The 17,850-nt window shown below is 34.8% G+C and overlaps 1 protein-coding gene and 1 long non-coding RNA gene across 4 annotated transcripts in view; one reads left to right on the top strand and one right to left on the bottom strand.

Moving 5' to 3' along the window:
- LOC130892674 (Kv channel-interacting protein 4-like) overlaps window positions 1-17,850 on the top strand; it is a 124,841-nt gene that overhangs the window by 82,328 nt on the left and 24,663 nt on the right. The gene's annotated exons all lie outside the window — the stretch shown is intronic.
- On the bottom strand, window positions 3,179-4,363 carry LOC130892675 (uncharacterized). Its single transcript, XR_009059074.1, has 2 exons — window positions 3,771-4,363; window positions 3,179-3,707 (listed from the first exon to the last, which is right to left on the bottom strand). It is a non-coding gene; the product is annotated as an uncharacterized LOC130892675 (long non-coding RNA).

Here is a 17,850-nt window from a genome sequence, read left to right as displayed (position 1 = left end):
TAGCTACAAACTTCTCATCTCAAACTAATGACCTTTTTAGAGTCGACAGGAAGTGAATGAATACATTGTTGTGATCGGAAAATTCTTATATTGAAAAACTTTTCAAACAACAACTGAAAAGTGAAATAGTAGTTGCCGATCTTTTCAAGATTAGTTGCTAATAAATATACACAATGTGAAAGAAGCTTTTATATGAATACGAGGTATGTGACAAAAGTAATTTTTCATTTACGGAACATTCAATTTTTTCTAACACTTTATCTCCTTGGAACGCTATCCACCACTTTCAATAGAAGCTTTATGAAGCAACAACTGATTAATCATAGTCCCACCATTTTAATATGACATATTCAAAGCTCTCAAACGCACCAAGATCTTTTTGAACGAAGTCGAGCTCCTAACAAGCTCATTTTTCCGCTAGTAAACTTGGAGTACACCCTCTTCAACAAGGAAATACTTCACGAATTCACGAAACTTTTTTAGCAACATATTCTTTTCATTGCTGCCCAAACCAATTCATTCGGATCAAATCGTGATGGTAAGTAGGCAATCTTAGTACGTTTTGTCCTTTACCCATATAGAATTTTCCTATTGGCCCAGTATAGGCACAGACTTGGGTCAAGTATGTATAATTCTAGCCCTAGTTTCGAAGCCGTTATTAGTCCAGACTTGGTGCTACTCTGGAATGATAACAACTTTATATTCAGAGCTCTACTAAGCCTGGTTGACTATAAGATAGTAGAGGTCGGGTTACTCAGAGTTAAGCCACATTTAGGTGAATATGGGATGGCCTAGGAAAGGTTACCCAGACTTCAACCAGGCTTGGGCCTTTATCGGTTTGACAAAGCCGGGTTTCCCATCGTTGGTCCAAGCTAAGCCCCGTCGTTCAAGTCTGGTAACAGATTTTACGACCTTTTATGTAATTTAGGTTACTATATATCTTAAAAAGCGATTATAAATTCTGTAATGACTTGCGTTTGGACTCCTCCCTTGAAAAAACGAGCCAAAATAAAAAATCTTTCACTAGAATTCAAAGATTTCCTCCCAATACCTGAAGAATCAACTGAGTTGTCCCAAAACCTATTTAAAACAAGGTTCCTCTACATTAAAAGGCTCTTTAACTTAGTTTTAACGTAAGTAGAAGTGGTGTTATTTTGGCTTGATCTTTGCTGGTGTGTTTTGTATAGGCCAATTCAATTTTTCAATCCAATTTTCTATTTTTAATGGTAAGTAGGTTTTACAAGAATGTTGCTCAATTTTTAGTTAATCAGCGTTTGTATTCAAGTTTTCCAATTTTGTCATGATGTATCTTTATTATTATACGATGTCTTCTTCAAACTGCCTTATCGAATCACTGTTATTCAATGTTGTCTGGCCGTGAACGAAACCTGGCCAACGAGCTACAATGTTACGAATTCGAAGCTGAGCATAGGATACAGTTTCTACGTTTTTATCTATGTCCTTGAACTTTTTAAAACCGGGTCATACCATATGTTTTATTTGACTTAGTTCAATGGAAACTTTAAATCTGTACCTTCCTCTAAATGTATTATGAAACTGGTCGAAAAGATCTTAAAATCGACTTTGGGTACGTAATATGAAACGGTCGTAAATGATAATTTCAACAGAAAATCCTATTACAAAACATTTAGTTTAATATTCAAACCTAGCGTGTAGCTCTACTTGTAATAAAAGCAGAGTATTATGAGATAATTGTAGATTAACTCAACGTGCCAGACACATTGTAACGAGTAACTATTGAAATAGGGTGATCAAATGACAAAGCAACAAGTATGTAACGAAATAATTATAACAACAATCTCTACTAATGAAATTTTCAACATAATGTTAACGCGTTTAGTACATGAACGTATTTTCTTGTAATTATCATTTATATCTCATCAAAGTCACAGCTGGTGGTGTTGTCGACGACGAATATCAACGTTTGTTTCAGTTCCAAATGTACAAGGATGGTCCGTACCTGGTCTGATCTACAGGTGGCGCTGGTTGCTTGAAAAATACCACTGGATTGGAATCTATACAGCACATATTTCAAATTTGAAGACTCCACATATAAAACTTTTATTTTATAGGCCTTATCCCAACTAATATGAAAGCTGAACTAGATGCTGCTCTAGGTGAGACGGCTCCTTCGTTGTCAACAGTAAAATATTGGGTAGCAGAGTTTAAACGAGGCTGAACCATCACCGCAATGGTCCACCAATTGAAGTAACGATTCCAGAATTGTTGAAGATGGAAATGACCGCTTACTACTACTTATTGCAACGTTTGAGCGAAGAAATCAAATAAAAACGCCGCAGAAAGTGTTGTTTCATCAATACAATCACCAGCTCAAACATCCGTTATTGCCATGACCAAAATTAATAAATCCAAGTTTAAATTGCTACCTTATGCACCCTATTCAACCCCTTCTGATTAGTTTCCATTCCCAGACTCGAAAGAATGGCGATTCTTGTTATAAAAAAAGTTATTCAACATCGCTAGTGCTAAAAGAAGATTACGTCGAAAAATAAATATATTTTTTCCAAAATTTTTGTGTTTTCTTTATTGGACCATGTACTTCTGGACCATCCACATGTATATATATGACGTTGGAGCAGGTAGGGATTCAGTACGAAACGTACTACTCTTCATTGATTTAGAGAGAGCATTCGATTGTGTGTAGTAGTATCGCTATACAAAGCAGTGATTCAAGACTAGAATATATTTCACTTAAGCTCTTTCTTATACTGGCATTTAAAAATAAGAAACTTTTATTTGGGTAGCTAAATCCACTTCAAACTCATCAAAGAAATTAATTAACAAAATAAAATTTCACATTAAGTACTAGATTGGATTATATTGCGACTACTTTCTGTATGTTTACTAGAACAAATCTTGTTGTATAGAACTGAAATGAGTATGAAAATATCATGTTATACACTTAATTTCAGTAACTAAGTAATGAATTATCTTCGTCACTCACTTAAAGTGATAATTTCCTACAAACAGCTACGATATTGAAACGCTAGATTTTCGTTTACAAGATTGTATCTAAATGTAAGACACGGATGGTGGATCACAATTTCATGAAGATCCCCCGAGGGTGCATTTTAATCGCTATTACTAAGTAAACTTGGTATAACAAATAGTCCACGAGTGTATACAACAACGTATCACAGTAATTATTCAGCGTTTATTAGAAAAAAGTTAATTGAAAATTGTGTAAACAAGTGAACAATTTTCGTTCGACAATATTTTTATTTAAATATTTCGTTTTTCAGATAGGAAAGTGCAGCTTTCACTTGAATCCGCAAAGGAAAAGCTTTAGAATTATGTTTCCGTGGTATAAACTTGGTATTAATACGGTTTTTGTACCCCAAAGTTATTTGAGTAATTGTTAACTGAAAAGTATACAAAAAATTTTATGTCGGCTCTAGTTTCACAACAACAAAATAATTAGATATGAAAAATTCTTGTCTTCTCTATATAGTTCCTTCGGAATATATCTTCATCTCAAAATCCTTGATGACTTTCTAAAAAAATGCTTAAATCTTTATCCAATTCAAATGTGTGTATAAGAAATGAATCTTCTTTTCTATTTCTTGCAAATTTTCATCAACAACTTTTGTTTATTTCACGACAACCTTTTTGAATGACAAAACAGCTTTCTCATCGACAGACCAGAGATTGAAGACCCTCCATAACTTTACGGATTTATGAACATTGGATTTAATTACAAACAAATAACCTTCATTTCGTTAACTTACATTTAACATAGTTTTCTTTGAAGAAACAACCAATAATCGTTATTCTGTTGTATTATAGTTGCTTCCAAAATCTTCTAATCTCGATGAAAACGTTGCCTCGGTTCCCAAGTAGGAAAAAAATATGAAAAGAAGAAATGAATCTTGAATAATATGAACCTTATTTAGCAAAAACACTTCCACAATACCTTAGATGTCTTAGAAATACCCGGAGCAAAACCCAGTCCAAGTAAAAGTTTTCTTGAAAATAAAAGGAAGAAGCTATCAGCCTCTCATCGATGGCTCTGAAAGAAGATCCGGGTTCTCACAGAGAGAAACTATGCCACAGAATGAACATCGGTCTACTTCTTTGTTGTTTTTAATCACTTAAAACTCGTGCCATTAGGACTGTGCTGTTTATCTTTACCTGGTTGTGCCCAATCCAACGAAGACAAAATATATTCTGTTCTTGTTAATGTAATTTCTTGTAGATCTTCAGATTTGAAGTTGTCTTGCTTTTTTAGGTTATGTAAACTAAAGGAAAATTACGTGGTTTGAAAATAATAACTGATATGGTTTTCAGTACAAATAATTTATTGTAATTTCAGTCTTACACATAAAAGAGCAAGATTGATAATATCGATTGACAGACGTCAACTAACATTACCGACATTTGACAGTTAAATAAAAATTGGTTGCGTTCCATATATTCTAACATAAACGAAAACGGTCACAGGATTTCAAAACCTATTATTTCATCATCATATCATTTCATTTCTACATCATGTGAATACTAAACGTGGATGCTTAAAAATATACAACAATTTCAATAGAAATAATTAAAGATATTTGTATAGTACTACAAATAGTTTTGTTTAGATGTTAGTGTAGAAGTGAATTATCGATTATAATCGATATTTACGGTATTACAACGATATTTTTCTTATTTTACTACATTTAAACGTAATTGGGGCGAAAACGATTTTCCTCTACAGACTTCTTATTTCTCAATTCATATCTTTTTACCGTGAACTCTCATTTTCAATTTCATTCTGTTTCGATTGAGAATTACGTTTGATGTCTTGTTTTAAATGCGAAATAAAGCCATGAGGCCCTTTAAGTTCCCATCTCGGATCCCAACGGCAGTATAGCGTGACAGAAATATAAAAAAAAAGATTCACCCAAGACAACGAAAGTCATTACTTTTTCATTCCCAGTTCATTTGGTAGCTTAACAAGTTGACTGTTGGGTAACAAGCAACTTCTTCAATTTACCCCAACTTTAGAATTTCTCCGTTTCACAAGACTTTAATAAATTCCGTTTTTTGTATTAAATAATTCAATTTTCCAACTATGTTGAATTGTTCGAAGGATTCGTAATCAATGGTAAATAGTTCTGATGTACTATATTACAAATAAACTAGAAAATAATTGAAAATTTAGTAGTTAAATGCTTAATTCAACATTAATCAAAACAGTATAATTTGAATACAAACATCAAGGTCAGTAATCCATCTTGTATGACATGTATTCAAATTGATTTTAACGTTTAAACAAACTAAACTAAATCAAGTGTTCTTGCATGGTTTAGTCCATATTGTTCCTTGCTATTGACCAGTAAATTAACCGCCAGATGATTCGGGTGCTTTTAGGACCCTGTATATCACATCTTTAGACATCTTAACAATCTGTCTTAATAGTTTCGATTGGAATCTTTCCAGTATATCGATATTGGAGTTGAATGCAGTGCCTCATAACTGTATTCAATAGCACCAAATCAGCTTGATGATTACTTTGTAAAGTACCTTCAGACCAACCAATACATGTCGCGGATTTTTAAACCGATTTGTTTTCTTTTGGTCCAAATGTGTTTATTCCACCTGAACCTTCGACCTATGTATATATCAAGGTATCTAAGGTCATCTGCTTGTGGAATATATTGGTCATTAAGTTTAGATTGCTTAGATTCATTGTCTTTCATGCACCATCTACTCAACCAATATTGGATTATGCTTATGTGGTTTTGCATATTGCAGTTGTAGGCTGTGTAGATCAAGTAGAGCACGGGGCTCAGTACACTTCCCTGAGGCACTCCAGAATCATCTTGAAGACTTAAGTATTAGGTGAAGATCTTGATGCCATACTTTGTCGAACGCCTGCGATACGTCGAAGAAGACAGTGTCTTAAATAAGACTCGAAATTTGTTAAAAAAATGTTTATTGCTAACACGCTTCTATAAGTTTCAAGTATATGTTTTTAACTGACTCTTTAGCATCGATGTTACCCAATTTAAGTGATCAGATTTCCACATTTCTCAAAGACTGACCACAATGCAATAATTCTGATTAGATTCGTCGGTATTCGTAAATAAATTAGAGTAAGAAACATCTGTTGAAAATGGGTTTAAATCGAATTAAAAATGAAACAATTTTTTAGCCTTATCTATTATATAGTGTGTCCTTCTGAAGGACAATAAGTATTTGAAATGACTGTTACAACATGGAAAGGATTGTTCGACTAAACGTACCCTTATATAATGTAAAAAATTTGGTTGATTGAGACTAAAACTGATTATTCATACCATGCAAATTAATGTTTATAGTTAATCTACAATTAATCTGTCGCGCCAGTTTATCTAAAGCGCTTTAAGTATCGTTTCTGGAGTATTTAATGTCGGAATTACAAAAAAACGACCCACTTTTAGAAGTAGAAAACGCTGTTTCATCAATCCAATGAACATGATGGTAAAATTAAATTCGTTGGACTTTAAATGGCTTCTACGTCTACTGTATTCTCCTAATCTGGCCCCAACGACTTTTTCCAGTTCTCAGAACTCAAAAGAATGTTTGGTGGAGAGAAATTTTGCGCTAATGAAAAGATTATCGCTAATTTGGAGGCTAAACTCAAATCGTACTATAAAAAATTGTATAGAAAAATTGTATGTCTACTATAATCATTGAGAAGACCTCGAAGGCAACTATATATAATAATAAAATCAAATTCTATTAAAAACAAGATATTTCTATGCTGTTAGCATACTAATTTTTTAGTTCAGCAGAGCCAGCTGATATATTTACGAAGCAATTGTCTCTCAAACTGGAATTTTCCAATAAGAGGTGTTATTTTGAACAGCCCGCTATTTCGGTAAATGTCACTTTTGAAGCTGTCATTTTTTGACATTTGACAAGTAGAAACTACGCCATTAATGAAAATGGAACGATACACGCTTCAACAACGCATTGAAATTATTGAAATTCCCTATAAAAATGGTGAAAGTTTCGCAGAGACGGTTCGTAAAACTAAAACATTTTTGGGTCGACGTGAAGCACCTTCTCGAACCGCAATAATTTGAGCTGTTGGGACAAGTTAGTGATGTGAAGAATAAAACCCGTGCACGTCGCTCAAGAACAACTGAAAATATTTCTGCTGTAGCCCAAACAAAACCCAGGTTTGTCCATTCCTCGTCGTTCTTTGGAATTAGCCATTCCACAAACGTCATTACACCGTATTTTGCATAAAGACTTGGGTCTTAATGCCTATAAAGTTCAGTTAACACAAGAACTAAAGCCTGCCGATCATCAACAACGTTCGTGTCTGTGCTGATTGGGTCCTTGAAATGCATGAAAATGATAAACAAAATTGTCGAATCTGGGGCTCGGAAAACCCAAGAGTTATTGTTGAAAATCCTCTCCATCCTCAACGCGTAATTGTTTGGTGCGGTTTATGGCCTGGTGGTGTCATTGGACCTTACTTTTTCGAAAATGAGGCTGGAGCAACAGTTACGGTGAATGGATTGCGCTATCGAGAGATGATTAATGATTTTTTTTTGGCCGGAATTGGATGGTATTGATTTGGACAACGTTTACTTTCAACAAGACGTGCCACACAAGCAACGAAACCATCGATCTTTTACGGGAAAAATTTCCGGACCGTGTTATCTCTCGAAGAGGTGATCACAATTAGCCACCGAGATCTTGTGATTTAACACCTTGGGACTTTTTCCTTTGGGGCCACGTGAAAGATAAGGTCTACGCCAACAGTCCAGCATCGATTCAAGACCTCAAAGATGGAAGTCGTGAGGCTATCGAGGACATAGTGCAGCCGTTTTGCAATTTGGTTCCGGAAAATTTCATGAAAAGGATATGCTCCTGTAAGCGCAGTCGTTGCGGCCATTTGGCTGATGTTGAGTTCCATTATTAACGGCATACCTTCTCAAAAAATGGCATTTTTCTTTGAATATCAAAATAACCCATGTTTCCAGTCGAACATGTTTGACAAATTGCTTGATAGGATTATAACAAAGAGACTGAATGAGGATTTGGACAAAAAATGAGCAACACCAAATGTCTATTGTAACTTCAATACTCAATCTAATCGACTAGATCAATAGAACTCAAAGCAAATGGGTTATGATTGTGAAAATCGGTAAAGTAGTTTTTAACTTGAATTCCAAACATATTTTAAAAGCTAAATTGATCTACCGAAAAACGTTTCATGTAAATTTAGATTTCCGATTATGGAAACGTATATTAGAAATAAAGATTTGTACAAATATTCTAAGAAAAATATGTCAGTCATCAATCTTATACCATTGCTGACCAGTTTTATTTGCATATAGGTACAGAAAGTATGATGCTTTTATATTTATGATTATCAAATACCGACTAGCGATATTGAAACTATATTTTCAATGAACCACTCGATCTAAAAATAAATATTGAGTTCGATTGGAATATGCCGCTTCATTTCAATTTCGGATCAAAGAGAACCCTCTCGAAATATATTTACGAAACATCTCTCATTATTTGAATCGAGGTAATAGTATTACGTTAGCGACATCCAATCGCTAGCAAAATATGAAAAGAAATGAAAAAATAAGTTTATTAATACTGTAGTTTTAGGTAAAACCTGATTAGTCTTATAAACCATTCGATAATATGTACTGTATAACTTAGTTGTCTCTAGATTTTTTTTTAAATCAGATTCTTTTTGCATGAAACTAATAAATATTATTTCATTCTTTTTATTTTATTTATCGCCTGCAGTTTCTTTCTTTAATTGTACTTAACAAAGACAAAATACATCGATGTGTCTTCGTTCTGATTTCCAATCAGGCTTCAGCGCACATCGACCTCATGTTTGTCTACCAATTTATTCACATCTAAGAAGAAACATAATAAAAAAGGAATACTTTTCATATTTTCAACAGCTTAAAAAAAGTGTTGGAAAATCTTTTAGGAGTATTGTCAACCAGTGGGAATTTTGGACGTACATTCTTGATAGATTTGTTCGCGGTAGGTATCCTGAACATGTTCTGTTACCAGATTCATGCGCAGTTTAAAATCCTGTGTTCGTGGAGCACTGATTTCTAATTCCGAACGTGTTCTGAATGCGTCCAATATGTATTGTTATATTTACCACGAAATAACCTCTAACCTTTGCGGTTTTTTATGTAATTGTATGTAAAAAACGTGCTAGTTGATTTTAAACTTACAAATATCAAGAAAAAAACTTTCGGCCAGTTAATATTCAGAATATAAGATATTCAGAATACATTCATAATTATCTACCGTGAACGAAGCCATTATTAGTTAATTAATTTCAAATTTTTTCAATTATTCTTAGAAAACTAGGATGAAACTGGAAGTTGGTGTCAGTTTATCCCAGTTTTTATCTTTTTATCGTTGGCTGAGATGTTGAGTGTGCATTTTCAAGTTACTACTTCAACATTAACCTTATTAAAACACGTACAAAGAGAATGAAGCTTATATCGTTGTCACAAACACAAATCATAAGGAACCGTCAGTAGAAAAACGTTTTATTAGTTCTTTTCCTTTCTTTCATAGTGTTACCAACTTACCAAATAGTTATTAGTTAGTTAGGACTCGAAGTATGCTGCAGAAACAATTAAAAGTTCTAACTAAAGTTGTTAGAACGTGAAGAAACCAAGCATTAGTTTATTTTGACTTGGCTCAGGATAATCTTTATCATCTCGAAGCGTTTCTACTCCTTTTCTAAAGATGAGCCCGTGTACTTTTCGTCGAAGACTTTATTTCAAATGGTACTGTTTGAAACTCAATTTTACATAAATATTTGTCTGTAAATTATTTAAAACATTCAAATATTTATTTTTACGTTACGTTAAACTGATTTAAAAACTTTAAAAACTGATTCGTTCATTACTTTTAAAGAACAATGAAATATCTTCGAAAAAACAGTTTACATATATATGTGGAATAAACGAAATTTAACACAAAGAAAATCCGAGTTGTTGTATTATGGTAAGTTGTTTTTACTGCTACAGTTAAACTGCGTAGACAAATATTTACATCCAACATATAACCCTAGCTCTTTTCATGAAATTTTCAGTAAAACAATCACAAAAAACGTAAAGATAAAAATACGCTTCCGTGTTGTAAGCTTTCAAATCTCGCACTTAAAGCAGGTATTTCGCATAAGGGCTTTCAAAAGAAAAATTCAAATTACGAACATAAATAACCAACAAAAAATTGTTCACGGCATATCCGAAATAGCAGCATCTCCTCCGTATATGATATTCTTTCGTTGCCACTAACTTTAACAGCAAACTATTATTTTGAAGGAGATTTATTATCTGCGTAACGGGCGTGTAATTTGAAACTCGTCTAACTGTAAAACCGAATGTATTACATAGTAAATCATTTGTATATATATAGTTAAAATAGAACTATTACATCTACACAAATAATTATATAGTAGAAAGCACTCCGAATGCGCAAATTGTATTAATTTGTTGGAGCATATGGTTTAGTTGTTATCTTTCATACAAAACATTCGAATACATCTTTTTGAATTGATATAATAGTAGTATTTAGACATCTTGTTTTGCTCTTTGTGAGTCGCTGGTGAAGACAGTTTTCCGAAGATCGTCAAAGTCTACATAATGCGTCTCTTTTCAGTAAATATCGGAAACTTGTTACTTGTAATTGTCACCAAGCACCTGCTGTTCAAAAAATTGCGTTCCAAGTTGGTGTCGACAAACCCCACATCGAAACACAAAATCCATAAAAGCAGAACTGACATAGAATCGATGAAACTCTTCCATTTCATATTGTAATCCTCAAAACGATACAGAAAACATTGTGTACGGTAGTGTCTTTGATTTCCTTCCACTTGGTGGAACAGTAAACGTTTACCGTTACTGTGAGAAAGTGCAAAAATTGCATTCAAAACAAGAGGTGTCCATATGTAGCTTGTGGTGCATCAGCTTCTTTGACGAACAAAGAGATGTTGCATTATTCATCTTACAACACTGTTCTTGAGAAGAAATTCCAAAGAGCTGAAGACGTCTAAATCTGGCTGTGTTAAGAAACAGCTGAATCATTGGTAATCTAACCAGTAAAAACACGTTCGTCGCGCAGCATCTGCTTTGAGTGACAAAGAGCGTTTGAATTGTTTATCCTACTGCCCTGATCTTCCTCTTATCAATGTTTTATGGCAACTACGAAGAGCTGAGGACGTCTAAATCTGGCTGTGTTAAGAAACAGCTGAATCATTGTTAACCTAACCACTAAATACACGTTCGTCGCGCAGCATCTGCTTTGAGTGACAAAGAGCGTTTGAATTGTTTATCCTACTGCCCTGATCTTCCTCTTATCAATGTTTTATGGCAACTACGAAGAGCTGAAGACGTCTAAATCTGGCTGTGTTAAGAAACAGCTGAATCATTGTTAACCTAACCAGTAAAAACACGTTCGTCGCGCAGCATCTGCTTGGAGTAACAAAGATCGTTTGAATTTTTTATCCTACTGCCCTGATCTTCCTCTTATCAATGTTTTATGGCAACTACGAAGAGCTGAAGACGTCTAAATCTGGCTGTGTTAAGAAACAGCTGAATCATTGTTAACCTAACCACTAAATACACGTTCGTCGCGCAGCATCTGCTTTGAGTGACAAAGATCGTTTGAATTGTTTATCCTACTGCCCTGATCTTCCTCTTATCAATGTTTTATGGCAACTACGAAGAGCTGAAGACGTCTAAATCTGGCTGTGTTAAGAAACAGCTGAATCATTGTTAACCTAACCACTAAATACACGTTCGTCGCGCAGCATCTGCTTTGAGTGACAAAGATCGTTTGAATTGTTTATCCTACTGCCCTGATCTTCCTCTTATCAATGTTTTATGGCAACTACGAAGAGCTGAAGACGTCTAAATCTGGCTGTGTTAAGAAACAGCTGAATCATTGTTAACCTAACCACTAAATACACGTTCGTCGCGCAGCATCTGCTTTGAGTGACAAAGATCGTTTGAATTGTTTATCCTACTGCCCTGATCTTTCTCTTATCAATGTTTTATGGCAACTACGAAGAGCTGAAGACGTCTAAATCTGGCTGTGTTAAGAAACAGCTGAATCATTGTTAACCTAACCACTAAATACACGTTCGTCGCGCAGCATCTGCTTTGAGTGACAAAGATCGTTTGAATTGTTTATCCTACTGCCCTGATCTTCCTCTTATCAATGTTTTATGGCAACTACGAAGAGCTGAGGACGTCTAAATCTGGCTGTGTTAAGAAACAGCTGAATCATTGTTAACCTAACCAGTAAAAACACGTTCGTCGCGCAGCATCTGCTTTGAGTGACAAAGAGCGTTTGAATTTTTTATCCTACTGCCCTGATCTTCCTCTTATCAATGTTTTATGGCAACTACGAAGAGCTGAAGACGTCTAAATCTGGCTGTGTTAAGAAACAGCTGAATCATTGTTAACCTAACCACTAAATACACGTTCGTCGCGCAGCATCTGCTTTGAGTGACAAAGATCGTTTGAATTGTTTATCCTACTGCCCTGATCTTTCTCTTATCAATGTTTTATGGCAACTACGAAGAGCTGAAGACGTCTAAATCTGGCTGTGTTAAGAAACAGCTGAATCATTGTTAACCTAACCACTAAATACACGTTCGTCGCGCAGCATCTGCTTTGAGTGACAAAGATCGTTTGAATTGTTTATCCTACTGCCCTGATCTTCCTCTTATCAATGTTTTATGGCAACTACGAAGAGCTGAGGACGTCTAAATCTGGCTGTGTTAAGAAACAGCTGAATCATTGTTAACCTAACCAGTAAAAACACGTTCGTCGCGCAGCATCTGCTTGGAGTAACAAAGATCGTTTGAATTTTTTATCCTACTGCCCTGATCTTCCTCTTATCAATGTTTTATGGCAACTACGAAGAGCTGAAGACGTCTAAATCTGGCTGTGTTAAGAAACAGCTGAATCATTGTTAACCTAACCACTAAATACACGTTCGTCGCGCAGCATCTGCTTTGAGTGACAAAGATCGTTTGAATTGTTTATCCTACTGCCCTGATCTTTCTCTTATCAATGTTTTATGGCAACTACGAAGAGCTGAAGACGTCTAAATCTGGCTGTGTTAAGAAACAGCTGAATCATTGTTAACCTAACCACTAAATACACGTTCGTCGCGCAGCATCTGCTTTGAGTGACAAAGATCGTTTGAATTGTTTATCCTACTGCCCTGATCTTCCTCTTATCAATGTTTTATGGCAACTACGAAGAGCTGAGGACGTCTAAATCTGGCTGTGTTAAGAAACAGCTGAATCATTGTTAACCTAACCAGTAAAAACACGTTCGTCGCGCAGCATCTGCTTTGAGTGACAAAGAGCGTTTGAATTGTTTATCCTACTGCCCTGATCTTCCTCTTATCAATGTTTTATGGCAACTACGAAGAGCTGAAGACGTCTAAATCTGGCTGTGTTAAGAAACAGCTGAATCATTGTTAACCTAACCACTAAATACACGTTCGTCGCGCAGCATCTGCTTTGAGTGACAAAGATCGTTTGAATTGTTTATCCTACTGCCCTGATCTTCCTCTTATCAATGTTTTATGGCAACTACGAAGAGCTGAAGACGTCTAAATCTGGCTGTGTTAAGAAACAGCTGAATCATTGTTAACCTAACCACTAAATACACGTTCGTCGCGCAGCATCTGCTTTGAGTGACAAAGATCGTTTGAATTGTTTATCCTACTGCCCTGATCTTCCTCTTATCAATGTTTTATGGCAACTACGAAGAGCTGAAGACGTCTAAATCTGGCTGTGTTAAGAAACAGCTGAATCATTGTTAACCTAACCAGTAAAAACACGTTCGTCGCGCAGCATCTGCTTTGAGTGACAAAGATCGTTTGAATTGTTTATCCTACTGCCCTGATCTTCCTCTTATCAATGTTTTATGGCAACTACGAAGAGCTGAAGACGTCTAAATCTGGCTGTGTTAAGAAACAGCTGAATCATTGTTAACCTAACCACTAAATACACGTTCGTCGCGCAGCATCTGCTTTGAGTGACAAAGATCGTTTGAATTGTTTATCCTACTGCCCTGATCTTCCTCTTATCAATGTTTTATGGCAACTACGAAGAGCTGAAGACGTCTAAAACTGGCTGTGTTAAGAAACAGCTGAATCATTGGTAATCTAACCAGTAAAAACACGTTCGTCGCGCAGCATCTGCTTTGAGTGACAAAGATCGTTTGAATTGTTTATCCTACTGCCCTGATCTTCCTCTTATCAATGTTTTATGGCAACTACGAAGAGCTGAAGACGTCTAAATCTGGCTGTGTTAAGAAACAGCTGAATCATTGTTAACCTAACCACTAAATACACGTTCGTCGCGCAGCATCTGCTTTGAGTGACAAAGATCGTTTGAATTGTTTATCCTACTGCCCTGATCTTCCTCTTATCAATGTTTTATGGCAACTACGAAGAGCTGAAGACGTCTAAATCTGGCTGTGTTAAGAAACAGCTGAATCATTGTTAACCTAACCACTAAATACACGTTCGTCGCGCAGCATCTGCTTTGAGTGACAAAGATCGTTTGAATTGTTTATCCTACTGCCCTGATCTTCCTCTTATCAATGTTTTATGGCAACTACGAAGAGCTGAAGACGTCTAAATCTGGCTGTGTTAAGAAACAGCTGAATCATTGGTAATCTAACCAGTAAAAACACGTTCGTCGCGCAGCATCTGCTTTGAGTGACAAAGATCGTTTGAATTGTTTATCCTACTGCCCTGATCTTCCTCTTATCAATGTTTTATGGCAACTACGAAGAGATGAAGACGTCTAAATCTGGTAGTAAATGTGTTGAGGAATAGCGCATTACTAAATGGATAGAATAATTTAACGTTCCAAAAGAAGTATAATTCTGAAAGATTGGATGGTGAATTAGTTAAAGAGTGTTCTCGAAATTTATGATGTTCTGGATATCTATGTCAAAAATACATTATCCGAATTATGATTTTCCAAGTCTGTTGCTTCGTATATCGAAGGGATTTACCGAATATAATTTATGAAACAGATTGGGGTTGAAATGAAATTTTACAACGATTATAGTATATCCTGGTTGATAAATGCATCGGTGCAATATTAATTAACGTTATCAAGAGACAAGACCGCATAAATCAATTGTATCTAACTAAACTTGTATCAATGTCAAAAATTATGTAAATTTGTAAATCACAATAATGTATGGTAATAATTTACAATCCATTAGTCTTGTTCTGACACTACGCAACCAATATTAATGGCTGATATCCATGTTATTTCGAAATTTATTTTACATTTTATAATAATATATTATTCAATTATTGTAATATTATTAACACAAACATTTTTTTGAGAAACTGTTGATAGATTGAAGGACGCACCCAAAATACAAAAGAAAATTACAAAACTTTCTCCCAAATCAAATTCTGAAGATGTTTTTCTTTAATCACCAAGTCATTTGCATCCCTTATTGGAATTATCAATTTGATCTCCATTTATTTTGGAAATTAACAATCATAACAGAAGCTAATAACTTAACCTTTGTGAGATAATTAAAATTTCTGGCGCGGCTTATAGTATTAACTGAAATAGGCTTTCACAAAATAGAACTAATCCTCTCGCTGAACAGGATTGTAGTGAGGAAATAGGGTTACTGCGTGCAGAAATATATTACAACAGATTGATATACGTCTCTTAATACTACAGCTTTAACAGATTTGTTGTGATGCCACTAACCGACCACTAGCTTCCTTGTAAGATTCCGATTTACTTGGATATGATTACGATGTGTTTTCCATCTTTTCGTGGAACCTTGCCGCCAACCTCCAATGGTTGTATGTTGATTTACAGTTGTACTTTCCAAGATACACTGGACGACCAGTTAATAAATTAATTTTGGTGTCGTTGTCATGGTTTCTATATAAATTTGACAGTCCAGTCTAAGTCTTTTGATATGTTGATAGATGTTTTAGAGAAGCATTCTGCAATACAACCAAAAGCTAAAATACCTTTTGCTCATTATTTTCCCCATATACTTTTTCCAATCACCAGCTCTTAAGGAACTTTTAGAGCTTTTAGAGCTTTGTAAACTGGCCGAGAAACTTTTACCTTATGTTTATTTACATAGATACGAACTGCCAATGAGTTTTTGATCTGTCAGTATGATAGATTAGATCTGAGTAGATAGTAGCCTTATTTAACTTATTTAGATGTTGGGTTGCTATTCTATAACCAATGTATAGTAAAAAAGCAATTGAAAGTTAGTTATCTTTCGTAATCAAATCAAAATGGGAACTTCTTCTTGTCTAAATTATTTCTTTTGCTCACTCTAGGGCATCAGAAATCTATTTATTATCCATTTATCCATTTCCTTCTTTTTTCTGTGCTGTGCCAATATCACCATTTGATTTATTGTCTGTTGCCTTTGTTTCTTCGTTCTATTTGCTTCTTGGTCTTTCCTTTCAACTTCTTCCTATATTTTTTGCTTTCAGTTTACAGTTTTCTCATTTATTTTTTCTCCGATAGCTTCTTTCTGTAAGAGGTTTTTCTTAATTTCATTTTTTATTCTATCTATCCTTCACTATCTATTTAATTGGTCTACCTTGCGTACAGCTGTTCAAATTTCCAGTTAAAATGCGGTGTACTGCACTTTTTGAAATGCCTGCTATGTCTTCTAGCACGCGCACTTTTAGTCAAAGATCATCCAGTACCGCTTTTTCGAGTTTCATCAACATTTCTGGAGTCGTCACCTCATTTGGTCGACCACTGCGATGCTGGTGTCTTCGGAGGTCGTATGTCCTCGTTTAAACTCTGCTACCTAATATTTAACTGATGATAATGACAGAGCAGTTTCACCCAGAATACAATCTAGTTCAGCTTTTATATTGGTTGAGCTAAAGCATTTGGAATAAAATATTTTCCATGTTTACAAATTCACTGAAAACCTTCAATATTTATGGCCGCCAAACAAATACTAAACAACGTGGTGTCTTCAAACTTGAAACATATACTGTATAGATTGTGTACTTTTTGATACGGTGATTTTTTTCAAGCAACTACCGCCATCTCTGGGTAAGTCCGGGTACTTCTGAGACCATTCTCGTAGAAAACTTGAATGCTTCATTTGCAGTGATTGAGCGACTAATAATTTTGTATTCAATAAAGGTTTTTTTGCATAAATATCACTGCTACTGTCCGTGCTGGCATAATTCCGTATAAAAAAAAAGTAAATGATGAAATAGTAGACATTTCTAGACTCGTGATTTGAACGTTTCAATTGAACTAAGCTTCCATATAGGACGTGACCCAATCAATAACAAGAATTTCACAGCAGTATTTTTATATTTATTCCCTTTTGTAGATGCAGGATTATTGGAGAAAAGAAAAGATGCGGTGGCTTGAGAGAAAATTGCAATATACATCGCGTTTTCTGTACAGGCGCAGCAGCGCCGAAAATAAATCTTTTAGAAAAATATGACACAAAAAAGGAAAATTTTACTACCTTCTTCTTGAATCGTGTCGTCTTATAAAAATATTAAATATGTATGCTTTGAAGTTTGTATTTAACATTCACAATCCATTTTTTATTTACATATTATACGGGATGAAACATAAACACGTATAAAGCAATTCTTAAATCATTATTCGCAAGAATTTTTCATTTTATGTCCAATATTTTGTATAAACGTTTGTTCAAATACAATGTTTTCTTTTTCGCTTCATAATGACGCTGTTAAGTATCTAAATGCTTCATTTATGATCTTCATTTGATCTTAAAAACTTCCTAAAGA

Source organism: Diorhabda carinulata, chromosome 4 (genome assembly GCF_026250575.1).
Source record: "Diorhabda carinulata isolate Delta chromosome 4, icDioCari1.1, whole genome shotgun sequence".
NCBI lineage: Eukaryota > Metazoa > Arthropoda > Insecta > Coleoptera > Chrysomelidae > Diorhabda > Diorhabda carinulata.
Note: the sequence above shows the minus strand (reverse complement) of the source record. Positions and strands in the feature narration are given on the sequence as shown.